This window comes from Schistocerca gregaria, chromosome 3, assembly GCF_023897955.1.
Source record: "Schistocerca gregaria isolate iqSchGreg1 chromosome 3, iqSchGreg1.2, whole genome shotgun sequence".
Lineage (NCBI taxonomy): Eukaryota > Metazoa > Arthropoda > Insecta > Orthoptera > Acrididae > Schistocerca > Schistocerca gregaria.
Genome location: NC_064922.1, coordinates 382837739 through 382843738, shown reverse-complemented (window position 1 = coordinate 382843738; position 6000 = coordinate 382837739). Strand labels below are relative to the sequence as shown.

Below are 6000 nucleotides of genomic sequence, written 5' to 3'. Positions count from 1 at the left end.
GGCCACTCCCCCAACCCCTCAAGGACTTTCCTTGAAATACAGCCCCAGCTAATCTGTATCCTGGTAAATGAAGCCTCTGAATTGTCAAATTATTTAATTGGTGCTCTGATAAACCAATAATTTCAGAATTAACATCTATAATCAGTTCACTAACATTACCTCTAATACCTCTTATATTTTGATGAAATAGGCTAATTCCTTCTCAATTTAGAAACATGACGTCCTCTGAAGGTGAGCCCTTAGTTAGAGGGACTTCCTTCAAGCAGGTATACCTATCAGAAGACTTCAATCTAAAGAAGGTGTAGCTCTAACACCAACTACAACAGAAATTTTTCTATGAGTGATCCCACCACCACCCACTACACTGTGTCACCAGTAAGCTTTGCCAGCCTCCCACTTCCCATACCTATTGAGGTGCATGCCATGCCTACTGAAACACGATCTACTTATAGACTCAACTGGCAACACTGAAATGTGACCCACGCCCTCTGCCATCAGTGTCTTCTCCAGCCCCACGTTAACGCGTCTAACACCCACATTAAGAAGAGACCAATCATGACGCTGAAACAGTCGCATGAAATGCACATTAGTGCCACCGGTTTGAGTAGCTATCTTTAGCAGGCCACCACTTCCATCATATTTCCTGTTCCCTGCTCCACCCACTATCACTACCTGATCTTCCTTTGTAAATTTCCTACGTAACTCCCCTATGCTGTTAGTCACCTGAGCCAACCCTGCACTAGGCTCCACAATGCTGGTGACCCGGTACTCACCCTCCAACACTTCCGGCAGCTGCTGGCCCACACCTCTGCCATACGAACTACCTAGCAGCCGAACCATCTTCTTTCTGTAAAACTTCGCAACTGACCTAGGCGTCCTAACTGCTGAGGACTGCTGCATGTTCCTTACACCTACAGCTACGAGGGGCTCCTCTCTAGTCAGCTCCAACAGTTGGTGAAATCTGTTGCATATATGCGAAGTATAACAGTCCGAATACCTCCTCCTCCTATATGCCTTCTTGCCAACTGCCAGTTCCCATTCCCCAGCACCCTTCACCCTCCTCAACCTATCTAGTTCTTCCTTTGCGTATTGTAAATGCACCTTAAGGTCACCGATCTTACGCTCCTGCTCCTCTATAAACTTATTTCTACTACGTATGCTGCGTTCCCAGGAGAGGATTTCGCTAGAATGCCCATTGACTTCCCTACTGCTTTCGTCCCAATGAAAATACTTCAGACAAATCCTATACCATAACTCACTACTCACAAACCTACGACAGAACCCACACTTCTCACTCCTGCTAAAATTTTACAGTTACTGAGAAAAACTATATATCTGCGTTACCTAAGTTCAGTTACACCAGCAGAACTATTTATAGAACTAACAATAGCGGTCTCGAAACTCTCTGTCTCCTAAGAAAGCAACTACTCGTATTAATACTACTAAACCATAACTAATACCAATACCAACAAAACTTCACAAAATTATTAGCTAAAACCAAAAATTGAAGCGTCCACTGGAACACACAACGAAGTTAAAACACTGAATGAAAATTTTACTGAAATATTTCACTAGAGACCATTAGAAACGTCAGCTGAAAACTAAAGCACAAAACTTACTAAACGACTTCAACACACAGAAAACACTAAAAAACACAGCGAGCGAACGTTTCCAAAAGTTTTTTAAACCGTTATTTCGCCACAAACAACACGAAACACTGCTGAAAACTGTTAAATTTAATAACTTTATAACACAGCACAAATAAGTTTGTCAGTACTTAGCTTTGTAACCGCTACAGCTGCAACTGCAAGCCGCAAAATGTAAATACACTACTGAGCTCTGAGTTTGTTCGATTTGGTGAACTGAGTGGACATGTATCTTTAATTTTTGTCTATTTACACATTTACGGGTACTTAGATGTTTATTTGTGTATACCCAAGCAGAACAACATGACTAGCATATGGACAAGACGGGAAATATTCTTTCAAATACCGTAGAGCTAACGTTGGCTCGTGGGTTTGGGTATACTTTCTGCATGTACATCAACGTTAGCTGCCTCGTCCCTTGTGCCGGCGGCTTAATTTCGGTTTGTGAAAACCCCAGCTTGCATGTAAGTGTATTCTCGGGTGTGGGTATAGCGCAAGTAATTTATGCTTCTGGAGATCCGACTTTGGATGGCGTTGATCATTGTCGGAGTTGTTATATTATCTTTGAGCCGTAAAATAGAAGATTTGGTGAAGAGCGGCTGGTACGGCGGTTTTGATTTGAGTCGTTGAGGTTAAGCAGTGTGATATTGTGTTGTTTTTTTGAGCTTGTCGAATTTAATGTAAGTGTGTTATTATCCTTGAAGTATTCCGTGAAGTTTACTGTTTCTTCTCACGTAATCTTTATTGACAGCCTTAATTCAGTTGACGCTCCAATTTTATATTTTAGATTTTGGGCGAGTTGAGTTTTGTTTTGTTTGGACGAACTAATAAACTAAAAGTAAAAATTACAACATTCGTCCGACGTTTTATATTGCATGTAGATTAAGATATTATCAAACAAAATAATTCTTTTTAGACTTTAATAGTACAATTATAGGCTTAAGTTTCCAAAGAAGAGAAGCATTTTATCATCATAGATATGAAAGACATCCTACTTGTTAAAGCAAGAGCCTGAAAGTTGGTTTTACAATAAATTATAACGTGTATTTTCTGTTTCCAGCTCTCAAAATGTCTGCTGCTATGCCGATTAACCCCAAACCCTTCCTTAATAGCTTGACGGGAAAACCAGTTATGGTAAAACTGAAATGGGGCCACGAATACAAAGGATATTTGGTTTCTGTGGACGGTTACATGAACATGCAGCTAGCAAATACTGAGGAACATATAGATGGCTCTCCTACAGGCAATTTGGGCGAAGTGCTTATCAGGTGCAACAATGTGTTGTACATTCGTGGAGTGGAAGAGGAGGATGAAGAAGGTGAAATGAAAGACTGAGTGAAAAACTTTATTGTGTTTGTGTACATTGACAGAGTGCTTTAATTTAAGACTTTACTTTTATACAGTATGTGTTTCTCTAGAAAATCTTATTAAAAAAAAAAAAAAAAAAAAGCCAAACATTACTGTCGATTTTATTATGTAGGTTAATTGTTTAAATTTTGCGTCATTGGCTTGGTGGTACCAAACTGTACTTTTTGGATGTATTCTGCGACTAATAGGGTAATACACTTTACTTATATAGAGTGACACAGAAAAAATGGCGATTTTGCTGGTCAGTTTACTATTTATGTGGAACAAACTTCTTTTTTTTTTTTTTTTTTTTTTCGAAAAATGTGTAACATTTTATATGTTATTCTTTGCTTGCACTTTTATGTAGTAGATTAGAGTGTTGTTACTGTGTCAATCGCTAGGGTATTTAATTGCAAAAACAGAGGATAAAGTAGTACAATGCAGCTTATGAAGCAGTGTCGTTACTTATGTGTGTCACGCTAGATGGGGAAAGAAACAGTTCTGTTTAGAGTAATATGTGTCATTTGTACAGTCATTTGAAATGCATCCATGCCTCAGAGATGTAGTTCCTCCGTTCTACACACATTAGGCAGGGGAAAAGTTAACAAGTATTAACTGAATTAGGATGGATGTGACCATCTCTCAAACTGCAGATGCGGAATGAGATGATTGGAGGCAACTAAAAAAAAATTGCTTTACCTGCAATAAGTCCAAATCGAAACGCACACATTTGTAACAAGTAAGTTTACCAATCTGCAGATATAGAAATAATGTGTGTGTATGTGTTTTTTTTCCCCTTGAGGTTTTCCAGATGAAAAGAATGTATGTTCTCCTAAATTTTCTTTACAAAGCATTGTTATATGGGCTTTCTGGATGGGAATGCAGTTTAATTTATACAGGGTGTGACAAGAGCTGATTCGATGGTTTCTGCGTGTAATAGTGGTAATTAATTTTCAATTGACACATGATGCATAAAAAATTTCCAACATATTATACTATATTGCATTTTCCCCATAACACTCATTTTAAAGGTGCCCAAGATTCCATTATATTCCAGAATAACTAGTACTCCAGCAGTGACAACACCATCCTGGCCCATGGAGACTGCTACCACCAAACAGAAGCGTTGCAGTCACTGCTGAAGCTGATTATTCGATTTACTTTTCCTTTAATGTATTATTGATAAAATAACACACTTCACTAACTTGGCACTGCACTATGGAATGGCACAGAAAATTCTGATTTAAAAATCATTTTGTTTGCGATGGGAAACCCACTTTCTGTTGCCACAGGGTTCTGTATGAAAGATGTGTTGAATAGCATCTGTTTGGAGAGCATGTCTCTTTTTTTCGAAATGTGGAATCAATTAAGTGCACAGTATGCAACAATCTTTCATTCCTCTATTTAAAGCAGCCTGTTAAAAATGTTCGTTGACATTTTGTAGCTGAAGGTGAGCTTCACCTGATAACTTTATTTTCCATAATGAGCACAAGTCACTGCTTCTTAACTAAATTGTTTCACAGTTTGTATCAGTAAGTGTTAGTTCATATTCAGTCATTTTTCTAATGTGAACTGTTGCAATAGTTCATGAAGATTAGAGGAAAACAGGAGGGTAGGTGAAAGCAACAGTGAAGGCTAGGGGACGGAGTAAGATACAGTGACAGTGCAGGGGATAGGAATGTAGCACTGGACTGCTCATACCAGTGGCGTACTACAAAAAATGTATGGGGTGGGGAGGAGCAGCACAGAAAAGAGGAACAGGGATGACTGCTCTAGATATTGTCCTCCCTTTCCTTCATCTTATTCCTCTCACCCATCGTAACCTGTCATCCTAGTTGGGCTGCAATGCCAGCGGTGTAGTGTGATGTTTGTATTCCATCGAGGGCTTTACAGTACTGTATGTGGCTCTATTAACTTATGTCTTAATTATTCTGATTTTCCAGAAGTTGTAGAACAGATTGTTGTCTGCAATAATGTTAAGACTTGCTCATTTTCAAGTATTTGAACTGATCATGGAAGGCCTGGATTCTTTGACAGGGCCGAAACAGTTGATCTGAACTGACTTATTTATGACAAAATGGTTGTGTGTATTGGCACATTAATCATTTTTTATTGTTACGTAATGTATGTCAGTGTAATCATTACTTCGAAATGAGCACTCTACTGCAAATGCAAAGTGTTCCCTTATTCGTTTTAAACTGCACTGTACAAAGCTGTAACACTCATTATGCTGTCTACCAATGTATACATTTGCAGTAATTCTAAGTCATTGAAAGTCTACTGCACTCTAAAACAGAATGGCTGTAATGTAGTTGGTTAGTGCTCAATATGATGTTTATTGAGGTAGATCGGAAAAAAATGAAAAATGATTCTATCTTGAAAATTAAGTTGAAGTACAATGTGTTTAACAGTTGTCACATTCTGCAGTTGCTGGTTTGTCCCTTACATAAGAATATTGAAAAATCTGATGCGGCAAATAATGGTGCTTGGATAGCCTCCTTGAAGCAGATAACACACATGTAGAATGATGTGCCATAATAATAAAGATGATTCTATAAGAATATGTATAAATTTTACAACAAATTCATAGCAAACATGGTGTCTATGACAGTTGACATATCACGATAACACCATTTGTGTTTAAAACACTCTACTGAGATAACCTGTTGACTATACAATTTTTGTGACTACATGTGTTGCGTCATTATAATAGGCTGTATAACTTCTCAACTCTTGGCCAGTGCCATCTTCATGTGTGAAGGAATCTCATGCAACTTTTACAGTGTAAAACTGAAAAAGCAAAAGGTTTGAGAGAAGTAGGTTTCATCTGATTTTTATATTCTCTTCAGGTTTGACCCGATTTAGACCACTGCCTTTATAGTGATAAATGGTCAGCAGCAACAAGTTCAGCACTAAACATTCACTGTACTCAGGCCACTCGGCCACCATTTGCCCTTGAAAAGAGTTGCTGGCGGTGAAGTTGTCTTTCACATTTACTGAATTAGAC

At 38.4% G+C, this 6000-nt stretch overlaps 1 long non-coding RNA gene across 1 annotated transcript; it reads left to right on the top strand.

Annotated features, from left to right (window-relative positions):
* The first annotated feature begins 2192 nt into the window (after nucleotides 1–2192).
* Nucleotides 2193–3441, top strand: LOC126355022 (uncharacterized). The gene is made up of 2 exons (XR_007565430.1): nucleotides 2193–2326; nucleotides 2707–3441. It is a non-coding gene; the product is annotated as an uncharacterized LOC126355022 (long non-coding RNA).
* The last annotated feature ends 2559 nt before the right edge of the window (nucleotides 3442–6000 follow it).